This window comes from Mesocricetus auratus, unplaced genomic scaffold (genome assembly GCF_017639785.1).
Source record: "Mesocricetus auratus isolate SY011 unplaced genomic scaffold, BCM_Maur_2.0 Super-Scaffold_100691, whole genome shotgun sequence".
Classification (NCBI taxonomy): domain Eukaryota; kingdom Metazoa; phylum Chordata; class Mammalia; order Rodentia; family Cricetidae; genus Mesocricetus; species Mesocricetus auratus.
Window position 1 is genome coordinate 57,987,950 of NW_024429267.1, and position 13,373 is coordinate 58,001,322.

The following is a 13,373-nucleotide window of genomic DNA, read 5'->3' on the forward strand; positions in this document are numbered from 1 at the left end:
TCACCGTAGCAACCGGCGAGACGCGGGAAAAGGAGCGGGGGCCTTGATTGGCTGATCGCTCTGCCTACGCAGGGCCCGGAAGTCAGCGGCTTTGCGCGCCCGTCCAGCTGCACTGGGGACCCCACGCCCTTTATGGGATGACCTCGCTGCCCTGAGGGGACGCTTGCAGCTGGAAAGAGACCGAGATTCGTGGGCAGGTCCCCAGGTCTGAGCATCCACCATGCCTCGGCGTCTGGACACTTTGGAGGCCTCCATCCCATCTCCATGACAACACGCAGGCGACCGGAAGAGACCGGCATGCTGAGGGGCTCAGAGCTTCCGGTTCTATGGACGGGCCGGAAGTGAGACTCCTCGGGAACACCTTCCCCCGGCCCCCCAACCCGAAGGCCCGCGCTTCCGATCGGGAAATATCCCAGGCTAAGCTGGGGGAAAAGGCGAGGCTCACACTGAACCGCGGGCGGACCCCGCTCGGCGTTTGCACGCCCTCCCGTCTCCATGGCATCACGCGGGACGCAGGGCGCTGATTGGCTGAGATTGGCCGGAGCTTGGCACGCCTGGAGCTGATCCCCTGCACGCTTGCTTGGACACGCTGTTCCTCCGGGAAACTTCTCGGCCTGGAGCCCTCGGTCTTGCGGACCGAGAGTAGGAGCCATCGGCCTCCCAAGTCAGGGCGAGCACTGGCGACTCGGGTCCCACCCGAGAAGGCAGCCTGATGGCGTAGTTCCAGCCACCAAGCTGCCGGCTCCGCAGATCCGGGTGGGACTTTTAAAAGTCCGTCCTTTCCCCCTGATCCCAGGGCAGCGCGTCTTTATTGTGCTGCGTGTCCTCTTTAAACCGTGTAGCCCAGGCTGTCCTCCAACTCGAGTCCTCCTCCCTCAGCTCCCCCTGGGCTGATAACACCCCCAGAGGCGCCACCACACCTCAAACTTCCGTTCCGATGAAACAGCGAGTTGTCTGTGTCTAATGGAAGTAACAAAGCCCGATCCTGTTGATGCAGAATTCGACTTACAGAACCGGGGGGCGGGGGTGAGGATGGGGCTAAAGTTTCTTTCCTGGGTTGGGCGAGCGTGCAAGATGGGATCGATGTCTACACCTTCCTCCCAAATTTCTAAGGAGAGAGGCCAACGTGTAATAATTCCAGCTCAGCTCACTCTAGGGAAAGAATGAGTTCGTTAAGCTTAACTTGCAGAGTCAGGATGTCGTCTGTGCCCAGCACGGAAGATGGCTTCCCAGTAGCCACATATGTGGCGCTCTTCACCCCCTGTATATCTAGACCCTCTCCAGGACACCCTCCTCCACTTGTAATCAGGACACAAATGCATATAAAGGCTAGGAGGAGTGGCCGGGAGCTCGGGTGAAGGTCCAAAGACCCACATGTCCCTTCCTATGAAGGAATATCAGTAGTCAGCTAGACATGCTGTTGTTGGTCAGTGACTGGCCTCGAACTCACAGAGATCCGACAGCCTCTGCCCCCGGAGTGCTGGGATTAAAGGTGTGCGCCACCAACGCCTGGCTACCTTCCTACTATTTATTGTTTCCACTACTACATTAGATTACTTAATCCACCTGGAATTTAGTTTGGCAAACACAGGAAATTAGAATATAGCTTCATTACTCCTAAAAATAATTAGGCAATTATGTTGGCAGTATAAGGTTGTCCTCTCTTTAGGAATGTTTTATGTCTCCCCCATTACAGCTCTAAATTTTAATGTATGCATTGAAGTCTATTTCCAGGCTATTACATTTTTCTCCACTGAGCTATTTTTGTACTTGCAGAAGAAAGTTCTTAATTTTAGTTTAAATATTTATAATAAAAAAGGAAGAAAAATTACCTGCAATGGTACTCCTGTATTTAGGAGACAAAGAGAGAAGTATCGATTGAGCCCAGAGGTTAGAGCCCAGCCTTAAGCAACACAGTAAGGCCTTGTCTCAAATTGCTTAAGTTACCTGCAGAGGAAGAGTGGTTTGGGATGACCGTTCAGACATGAAGGGAAGGGAAACAGCTGAGAATCTAAGCAGAATCTTTGAAGCGCTGAACTGTGCTAACATAACAGCCTGGCTGTGGGCAGAGGCGAGCCTGTTGTTAAACAGAGGCTTGCATATGAGAACATCACAGTGCTACGTTGTTGGGGGAGACAAAGTCTGGCTTGGAGACTGTGGGAATCATCGTCATCCAAACCACCACACCGTGTAAATCCCTAGGGGATGTCCCAGCCTGCCTGCATTTCCAGGCTTGGAATGTAGATTCCTACCAAGAGCGACCATATCCAGGGTTAGCAGATCTGACTGAGAGGCCTCACCTCACTCAGTACGGTGGGAGAGCTATAGAAGACGGCCCTGACATCACGGGATTTCACATACGTGTGCACACTCGTGCATGCTCACCTCACACAATGCAGATGTGTGCGCGCACACACACACACACACACACACACAAACCCTGTCTCATAGAAGCAAATATCAAAATCTTTCCTTCTAGCCTTTCTGAAGCAGGACCACGTTGAGGCCGTGGACAGCCCCATCTTTGTTCAACAGGGCGTCGGTTCTCGATTCACAACAGCTCCTGTCAGTCAGCCCTTACACCTCTGCCCTTCCCTCAGCCCTCCAAGCCTCTGCCGATATAGTCTCCTGTCGCCCTCTGTGAGACAAACTTCTCCAGGTTCCACACACAGGTAAGATCACGCAGCCTTGGAGTACGAGGATATCGACCAACTCGTCATCACACAGGATGTCCACCGGACCTGGAACCACGGGAGTGCCGTAATGACGTCTGTGCACAGTGCTGCCGTGTGATCCCAGTTGAACAGGATGCTCACCTTGCTCGGCCTTCTCTCTGTGCCTGTCCACCCTTCTCTGCCCTGCAGCCTCTCTCCATGGCAGGGAGGGGGTCACCAGCTGGCTGGAGAGCAGTCATGGAGAGATTAATGTTTGCCTTGCACGATGATTTGTTGAAGCCAGCTGGGAGTGCCAGATTCTGAGAACAGGAGAAACAAAGAGAGATGGGGGTTGAAGACTAAAACAAAGGAAAACCACTCCAGAGGGGGGATTCAGGAAGGAAAGAAGGGAGGAAGGAAGGAAGGAAGGAAAGAAGGAAAGAAGGAAGGAAGGAAAGAAGGAAGGAAGGAAGGAAAGAAGGAAGACAAACCTTTTAGAGCCATTACTTTTTCATTTGAAAAAAGATTTTGAATGTATGTATGTATGTATGTGCATGCAAGTTCCAGGACATCTGAGGATACATAGGGGAACCATGTCTTGAAAAAAACGAAATGAATGAATAGATAGATAGATAGATAGATAGATAGATAGATAGATAGATCAAAACTAAACAGCTTCTGTGTGGCATCATTAAGGCACCTGCCTTCAAACCTGGAGAACTGAGTTCCATCACCAGGTCCCACACGGCAGAAGGACAAAACCAACTCCTGCAAGTTGCCCTCTGACCTCCACACATGCGGCATGGCTGAGAAGCCGTATGGGTGTAGCCCAGTCTGTGAGACAGAGGTTCCTGCTCTGAGCCATAGGCTTGCTGTGTTCGCTGAGAGGGATCACTGTGTGTTATATTAATACGCACTCTAGGCCAGGCTTGACCTCTCTGTGCAGCACAGGTGGCCTCTAACTCGCAGACGTCCCTCCTGTCTGAGCCTCTCAGGTGCTTGTATTACAGGTAGAACTGCTACACCTGGCGTTTTTTATTTGGTTGGTTGGTTGGTGGGGGGTGTCGCTCATGAGTTTATCACTTTGGTTTTACAACAAGGTCTAGTGTATCCCAGACCGGCCTCAAACTTGCTGTGTATGAAGTCCAGGCTGGTATTTAACGCCCCACCCTCCTCTGGGGTACTGTACACTATGATGCCTGTTTTATGTGGTGCTGAAATCCAACCAAGGACTCTATGCATTGTGGGCAAACACTTTACCAGCTGAGCTGTATCTCCAACTCTTTGTTGTTTTGAGGCAGAGCCTTACCCTGTAGCTCAGGCAGGCCTGGAACTTACTCTACGACCTACGCTCACCTCAGAATTGCCGCAGTCCTCCTGCCTCACGTCCCAAGAGGCTGGGATTATGTTCGGAGCCACTGAGCCCTGGTAAGTTGCTACATTGTATGTCTTTCCTGCTAAACGCCGCTTCCCAGAAATGAATGAGAAAAGCCGATAAAGGTGACGTACTCTTAGCCGAATGCAAACTAACCATGTAGCCCCCAGAAAGAGACTGGGGAGTGAGAAGACGGAAGCAGCCAGCAAAGAAGAAGGGGCACACCTGTGAGCCCTTGCCAGCCCTCTGAGCTGCATCCGGTGACTCTTCTCAGCCTGTGGCCACGGATGACAGCGTGTCCTTGAAGGACTTAGTGCAGTCTGGAGACACTGCAGTGCTTACCAGTGAAACTGAGGTCTGAGGTCAGGATCTGCTGCTACACAGTGGTAGTGCCAGTCTTTAGTCACAGCGCTTGAGAGGCAGAGAGGTAAGCCAGATCTCGGTGAGTTCCAGACCCGCCTGGTCTACGGAGTGAGTTCCAGGACAGTTAGGGATACACAGAGAAACCCTGTCTCAAAAAAAAACAAAAACAAAAACAAAAAAACAAAACTTTTGTTACTTCTACAACTGCCATGCAAAAATAGACTTTATTTTGACAGATTTCAAGAATTTGAAAAAAGATATCACGGCTAGTGTATTACACTCAAGTACACATCACAGGCTTAGACTGTCTGTTTGATTCAGTCTTTCTGTCTCCATAGCTTTGTCATGCTTTGTTGATTGGATCTCTTGCAGCTTTGTTGAATGGATCTCTTGCGGCTTTTCCTATAAGATTTCTCTAATGGCTTGAGTGTGAAGTGTCCCACAGGCTTGTGTGTGAATGAATACTCGACCACCAGCAGGTGGTGCTGGCTTTGGAAGCTGGACAATGTGAGTGGCCCTTGAGGTGTATAGCCTGATGTCTCTTCCTGCCCCATGCTTGCTTCCTAGTCTGTGCAGATGTGAGCCGCTTCTCCGGGATGCCTTCTCCGCTATGGTGGATGCACCTTCAAACCCAGACACGCCCTTCTCCCTCCAGTTGCCTTTTTTTTTACCGTGTTTGGTCGCAGCAAGGACACATCACTCCTCACACACTCCCCACAGGCAAAACGTGTGTCTCTGTAAAACCATCCGCTACGCAGAGTGAAGCTGTCAGAGCTACTTTCTTCCAAGTCATGATTATTTTTATATGCAATGAATGATTCACTAATTAAGCACACCAGACCTCTTAATTTTATTCCAAACATTTGTGGTTTAAATTTTACTGATCGGGAGCTGGAGGAATGTTACTAATGCCATTGCAAGGGACCTGGCTTCAGTTCCTAGCGCTCACATGGTGGCTCACGACAGCCTGTAAACTCCAGTTCCAGGGGACCTGATGCCCTCCCCTTACCTCTGTGGGCACTGCACACATGTGTTGTATGTGTCTGCCTTGCAAGTCTTCCCACCTGTTTCTCTTCTCACCCATCTCAAGGGATGTCACCTGTGTGGCCCACAGCTGGAGAACGGTGAATCAGACTCTTTCTTTTCGAGACAGGGTTGCATGTAGCCCAGGCTGGCCTTCAGCTTGCTATATAGGGTAGCCTTGAACTCCTGGTCCTCCTTCCTCTACCTCCCAAGAGCATCGTCCTGTCTAGTTTTTCACTTGAGAACAGAAATCCGTGTCATTCTTTGGAGCTCTACTGGGGAGAATTTTACTCTTTTTAAGATTACATGGTGTGTGTGTGTGTGAGTGTGCATGTATGTATGTATGTGTGTATGTGAGTGTGTGTGAGTCACAGGACAACTTGCAGATGTTGCTTTTCTCCTTCTGCCATTTAGGTCTCAGGAATCAAACTCAGGTCTTTGGGCTTGGGAACAAGCACTTTTACCCATGAGCCCCCTCCCATGTAGCCCAGGCTAGACTTCATCTCACTGAGTCCTTGTGCCTCAACCTCCCCAAGGCTGGGATTGCAAGCACAAATCACCACGCTTTCTTTTTACATGATTTGTCCTGTTTCTCTTGGATACAAAATCTCATTCTTATCCCGGGCTGTTTGACCCTGAGGCAATCCTTCTGTCTCAGCCTCCCGAGTACTAAGATTACAGATGCTGCCCACCATGCCCGGCGGCCGACGAGTTCACGTACTTTGTGACAGTAGCATAGGATGGCTTACACACACGAAAGTCAAAGCTAAACTTCAAACAAGTTCTTCTAAAAGTAGGAGTTTTACCGTAACCTGGATTCCTCTCTGCTTTAATGGACAGGCATTGATCGCACAGAAATAATGCCCACTCAGCATTATTCTGTTGACCCAGCCGCCTTATGAAAAGACTGCTGCCATACCCTTTGGGTCTCTCGGCCTCTCTTCCCACCAGAAACCTCCATAAGCTGCTAGTAAAAGGCAGTTAAATCTTCAAGTGCATTGATATATATATATTTTTTTTTTTTTTGGTTTTTACGAGACAAGGTTTCTCTGTGTTGTTTTGGAGGCTGTCGGTCCAGCCCAGCCTCGAACTCACAGAGATCCGCCCGCCTCTGCCTCCCGAGTGCTGGGATTAAAGGTGTGCGCCACCACCGCCCGGCAAGTGCATTGATATTTTTCTGCTTAAACATAACTTTTTCTGCTTGTTTCTTGAGACAAGGTCTTGTGTAGTTCAGGCTGGTTTACAACTGAAAACATGCCTGGGTCTGACCTTGAAATCCTGATCCTTTTCTCCATGCCACCTGCATGCTGGGATTACAGGTGCGTGTGTGTCACCATGCCAGGCCAAGGACATTCTGAAAAGAGGATCAGGGAAAGTAAACAACAGGTCCCCGAGGGTCATAGACATTGTTGCCGCTTCCTCTGCAGGACAGGAGAATGCCTGGAAGGATACACCTTTTCTCCTTGGTTGGTTTGCTTTCCTTTTTTATTTTTTTTTATTTTTTATTTTTTTTGTCTTTTCGAGACAGGGTTTCTCTGTGGCTTTGGAGCCTGTCCTGGAACTTGCTCTTGTAGACCAGGCTGGTCTCAAACTCACAGAGAGCCACCTGCCTCTGCCTCCCGAGTGCTGGGATTAAAGGCGCACTCCACCATTACCTGGCAATTTCTTTTTTTTGTTTTGTTTTTTGTTTTTGTTTTTATGAGACAGGGTTTCTCTGTATTGTTTTGGAGGCTGTCGGTCCAGCCAGGCCTCGAACTCACAGAGATCTACCTGCCTCTGCCTCCCGAGTGCTGGGATTAAAGGCGTGTACCACCAACGCCCAGCTACCTGGCAATTTCTTAAGGTCTACTTAGTAGCTTGAGATGACTTGGGATTCGATATATAACTCAGGCTGGTCTTGAACTCATGACCCTCCGGCCTCAGCCTTCCAAGATGAAGCTGCTTAGATGGAAACCCAAGCTTGACTCAGTGCTACGGAAAAGATCCATCTGTCAGCAGCAACCCGGAACGCTTGGACAGACAGCCTGCCCCTGGCTGACATTGTTTCCATGCTGCTGTTATCAAGACTGTCCACAGTGCGAGGCGGCTGTGCCTTGCTGCCTCACCACCCTCTGAAAGGCAAGGACAGTCATCTCCATGGCTGACAGGTCCGCGCCTTTCCCTCCTACCGTGGTGTCATCACGCTCTGGGTCAGGGTGATGAGGGACAAAGTAAACTGCATCCCCTGGTCACATTCGCCCAGTGATGTCGCCTTCATCACTGTCCAGGGCTCTGCTGTGCAGGGCTATGCTGTGTGTGTGTGTGTGTATTTATGTGTGTATGTGTCTGTGTGTGTATTTGTGTATATGTATATGTGTGTGCATATTTGTGCATGTGTGTGTATGTGTCTGCGTGTGTCTGTGTATTTGTGTGTGTATGTATACGTGTGTATATTTGTGTGTGTGCATTTGAGTGTGTGTATGTATATGTATGTGTCTGTGTGTGTATATTTGTGCGTGTGTATGTGTGTGTATTTGTGTATGTGTATTTGTGTGTGTATGTATATGTGTGTGTATATTTGTTCATGCACTCGTGTGTGCATGTGCATGTATGTATGTATATGTGTGTGTGTTTATGCATGTGTGTGTGCCTGCATGTGTGTGCATGTGTGTGTGCATAGGTTTGTGTATATATGTGTGTGTATGTATATGTGTGAATATTTGTGTGTGTGTGTATAGGTCAGAGGACAACTTTCTGGAATCGATTCTCTCCTTCCACCATGTGAGTCCCAGGGAACTGCACTCACGCTGTCAGGCTGGGCAGCGCGTGCCCAGGGCCCTCACCAGCCGAGCCGTCTGTTCCCCTGACTCGTTTGTCAGCATCAGTAGCTTCCTGAGTCCTCTGAGCCTCCTTCCTGGCTCCACGAGGGGATTTCCAGTTAGAAGGACAGGGCTGCACACTAGCCTGACCTACTAAGCACCATAAGCAGTCACACACATGCCAAACAGAAGATTGTATGATGGGATCTCATCATAGGGTCCAGGCTGGTCTCTAATTCCTGACACCAAGTGTCCCTTACGCTCTGCTCTGGTCGGTCACTGGAACCACAGCCTTGAAAGTCCCAAGCCCAGCTGCCAGCTGCCTGTTCCCCCTGCTCTGTCTTCACTGGCTGTGAGTCAGGCACCGTTTTGGGTGCTGGAAACAGACCATGAATAAACAAACAGGAATCCTAGTGGTTTTTTTTCTTTGTTTGTTTTCTTCTGCCCCTTATCTCATCTTGTTTACTTATTTCTCCAGGCAACCCTTTGCATCCTGAGAGCTGAGGGATTAAAGACTCCATGTTTCCCTCCTGCATCTTCCCTCCATGTTTCCCTCCATGTTTCCCTCCTGCATCTTCCCCAAGGTGTTAGCAGAGCAGAGCCCCAGTGCCCTGGGTGGCCGCTGCATGGCATCCCTGTCTCATTCTTTCTATCCCTCTCCCTCCCCTCCTCTGGGTTCACGTTCCTGAGGAAACCTCCTGTGTTAGTCCTTCTCCTGTGCTGCTTGTGGGGCCCAGGCTAACGCACTGAAGACACCATTGAGTCGTTGTCTGCATTTTGACCTTGGTTCCTAGGCTGCACTGCAGGCTTCCGACCAGCATAGAGCAGATACTCTTTCTGTCTGTCCCCAGAGCTACCACCTTAGAACCTGGAAAATACCAACAAATGTGTTTGCTTCTTTTGAAACAGGGTCTTACTATGTAGCCCTGGCTGGCCTGGAGTGATTACGTCACCGGAGGGAGGCGAGGAGAGGCAGGGCCAGCTGTCTCTGAACTGCGAGGAATGTAGAAAGAATGAATGCAGAAAGAAAACAAAATCCCCAGCGCCTGTGGGCTCAGCAGCAGCAAGGAGAAAGTCTTCCTCCTGGGGTTTTGAAGTTCATCACTTTCAGCAGAGGAAGCGGTGACCCAAGAAGAATGGCCTTCCATTTCTCTGGGACTCAGGAATATATCAGCCAATGAGAAGCAGCCTCTGGAACATTAACGAGAGTCCTGGAACTATGTAGAGCAAGACGGTCTCCAACTCACGAAGATCTCTTGCCTCTGTCTCCCGAGTAATGGGATTTTTTTTCCTGGCTTTTGGAGACAGGGTTTCTCTGTAGCTTTGGAGCCTAGAACTGGCTTTGTAGACCAGGCTAGCCTGGAACTCACAGATATCTGCCTCTGCCTCTGCCTCTCCTCTTCGTCTGCCTCTGTAGTGCTGGGATTAACGGTGTGCACCACCAGGCCACAACTAACCCAAATGGGTTGGTTTTCACTGGATTCCACAAAAAGGAAGTGTACGGGAGTTCTCTCGGCCCCATGGCTGCCAGAGACCTCTGCCTGGTGTTCAGTAAAGATGAGACCTTCCAGGGCGTTTACCATTTCTCCCCGACCCTGTGCCCTTGGCTCGTGCCAGCGGGGCAATGGCTTGCTGAGGGGCTCTGCCTGTCACCTGCTCCCTCCACGGTGGGAAAAGGAAGCCAACTCCTTCTCATCAGGGGCAGGACCCACGTGTCTGCACTCTGGCACCAAGAGCCAAGCATCAGGGCCCTGTCCGTAGAGCAAGGCCACAGACGCCAAGGACTGGGATGCAGTGGGCAACCTCACAGTTTCTGCCCAGCTTGGCGTCTCATGGCTGTAGAGATCGGGTCTCAGACGGCTCGTGAGAATCCAACAGTACAGGGCAGCTGCAGTTAAGGGCTGACCACTAATTGGATGCTTCTGTGGTTCTGCGCTACTTTTCTGCCCGAGGTTTCCTGCAAATGAGAGGTGTCCAGACTGGTGACATTGTGACATGATGTTGTCATCTACAGGGTTTGTGCTGTAGCACAGTCATCTTACAAAAAAAAATTAAACTGAAAAAAAATCACAAAGATGCCTTGTGTTTCTAGTACGGTCACCGCTGTCCTAATCCACACCTAGCCGTTGGCGGGAGGCAGGTCTGCAGCAGGGTACAAAGGTCCCCATCCAGTCCTACGGGGTTTTTTATTTAAAATTTTTAATGTATTTTGGTCATATTCCCCCTCAACTCTCTCCCTTCCTCCCTCGTCCCCCCAGACAGGGTTTCTCTGTGTATTTGTGGTTATCTTGGAACTCACTCTGTAGACCAGGCTGGCCTAGAACTCACAGAGATCCGCCTGCCTCTGCCTCCCGAGTGCTGGGATTAAAGGCGTGCACCACCAAAGCCCGGCTCCACCTCTTCCTTTACACAGCTCTCCCAGGCTTGAGGGGAGGGGTTTGATGCAGGCTTCCCATTCATAACTGAGTTCTCCAAGGCCTCTCACTCTCTGCACACTGTCCACTCATGGCCTGTGGTCCCTCTGATAGTTCCCATCTCCTGTAAGAAACAGCCTCTCTCATGGGTGCTAACCAAGGCAGGGCTCTGGATCGCCGTCAAGTGCTGTAGCTGTGGTGTTCCTGTAACAATTAGTGAGGAGCCAGGAATAGTTGAGGAGGGCAGAGACAAAAGCTCGGGGTACCCTGGGTCTGCACCTCAAATGGTAGCCACGTCCCAAGGGAATGGAGGTGGGCTGGGCCAGATCTCGGTTCCTTTTTTTTTTTTTTTTTTTTTTGGTTTTTCGAGACAGGGTTTCTCTGTATTGTTTTGGAGGCTGTCCTGGAACTCACTGTGTAGACTAGGCTGGCCTCAAACTCACAGAGATCCTCCTGCCTCTGCCTCCCGAGTGCTGGGATTAAAGGCGTGCGCCACCCATGCCCAGCTAGATCTCGGTTCTTCAGTTCCAGAACTGGGAGGCACTGGGTCTGTTGGCGTCTCTTCAGAGAATCTGACTGTACCCCCTCAAGACCCTCACTGCAGGACACAGTGCCTTTCCTACTGAAAACTTCCCTTTGGGACTGATTGTTCCCAGACCCTGCCCATCACGTCCCTTGTCTGATGATTTTGTGTGTGTGATTGAAATTTTTATTGAGGTAATTACACATTTAGTTCTATCATAAAAAATAATGCTTTACCACCTACCATAGTGGTGTACATCTGTAATTCCAGCACAGTCACTTCAAGGCCAGCTTCAGCTCCGTTGTGAGTTCAAGGCCAGCTTGGGCTATTTGGGATGGTCTCAAAACAAACAAAAACCAAACCAACCGCCAGGGCGTTGGTGGCGCACGCCTTTAATCCCAGCACTAAGGAGGCAGAGGCAGGTGGATCTCTGTGAGTCTGAGGCCAGCCTGGTCTACAGAGTGAGTTCCAGGACAGCCTCCAAAACAATACAGAGAAACCCTGTCTCAAACAAACAAACAAACAAACAAAAAATCCCATAAAACAAACAACAACAACAACAACAAAACCAAAACAAACCAACCAACCACCCTGGAACCCAAAACTGGGCTGGGGAGATGACTCTCAGTGGCCAAGTGCTATGTAAACAAAACCCCCAGCTCAGACACCCTGGCACTCACACAGAAAGTCAGGCATGGCTGCCTGTGACAGTCACAACAGTCCTAGGGGCGGGGAAGGGCAGAGACAGGCAGATTCCGGAGGCTTGCTGGCCTGTGGAGCCTCATCAGCGAGCCCCAAGTTGAGCGAGGGACCCTGTCTCAAAGATGAAGGTGGATACCACCCCATCCCCAAGGCTGAGGGACACCCGGGAAGAGGAAGCAGGAAGAACGTAAGAACCAGAGGATGAGGAGGAGGACCGTGGACTGCTGTCCTCTGGACACGGCTTGGCTGTCACACACACGAGTTCACAGCAGCTACGGTGCCCGAGCAAGACGGAACTGGACAGAAGCGGACCCAGACCCCCATCCCCGCGGAGGAGCTCCTGGCCGCTTCCGAGGGGGGTGCGGGTGGGGGGGGAGACAAATCGTTCTTCTTCTGAGGATGCAGCCGTGTCCTTTCTTGAGTTTCATGCTTCTGCGGATGTCGCTCGCCTTGTATGTGTGGGCGGCAGATTTACGGGGTTATTGAAAGAAATCAAGACAGTAAGTTGCGAGGGGGATGCGTTGAGGTGGCCACGGAGGGCGTTGGGAGATGGGAATGGGGACGATATAACTGACCCTGTATTTCATTGTTTACATGTACACAAGTCTCAAGAAGGGGCCTGGAGAGATGGGTCAGGAGTCAAGAGCACTGGCTGCTCCTCCAGGAGACCAGGTTCAATCCCCAGCAAAAACACCAATGCACATGAAATAAAAATAAACAAAACCAAATAAAGACAGTCTTGTCTGTGCACATAGCAAATTTAACATTGGCGCCATAGCTTAAGATCTACAGATTCCACCTTTTGTCATCCAGAATGTTCTGTGCCATCACCCAACGCTATAGAGGCGTATCATGTAGCCACAGACCTCCTGTTTCAGACAGATCTCAAATATCTAGGTTTTTTTTTTCTTTGTTTTTTATGGCATTGTGATTTCAGGACACAGCTCACCCCCCTTCCACAGAAAGGGGTTTGCTGGGGCGTCACTGTCCTGGGACTGCCGCATAGACGAGGGTCCTGAGGACGATGTCCACTTAGCTCACAGGTGGTCAAGGTGTCGCTGCACACACACTGCTGTTGCTGAGAGTCTGTGGAGAAATGGGCTAGCTCAAGCAAATATCTAGTGACAAATGCCCCTGCGCTCGCGCACACACACATTCCCAGCGGTCAAGATTTTGCCGGAACAATTTTCCCATTCATTTCCTATCTAGCCTTGAAACTTGGAGGTCCGGAGGGGTTTATTTCCTCCGCACCTTAGGTTCAGGTTGGAGTCCGCTCCAAGTCAGTGTCCCCTGTGACCGGTTGCAAGGGACCACTGGAAACCAGCTCGCGTGGGCTGGGCCGCGTTAAAACGTCTGCGAGTTATTTGCATGAAAGCTCCCCGGAGGGCTTCATTGTCCCCTCTGTCACCCCCACGGGCTCCTGCACCCCTTGGTGGTGTTGCCCACGCGGCCGGTCCAAGGCCCCCTTCTGCTTTCTTAACTCTGTGCTCGACTCCGGGGCGGGTTCCCCAGGACCGCAGG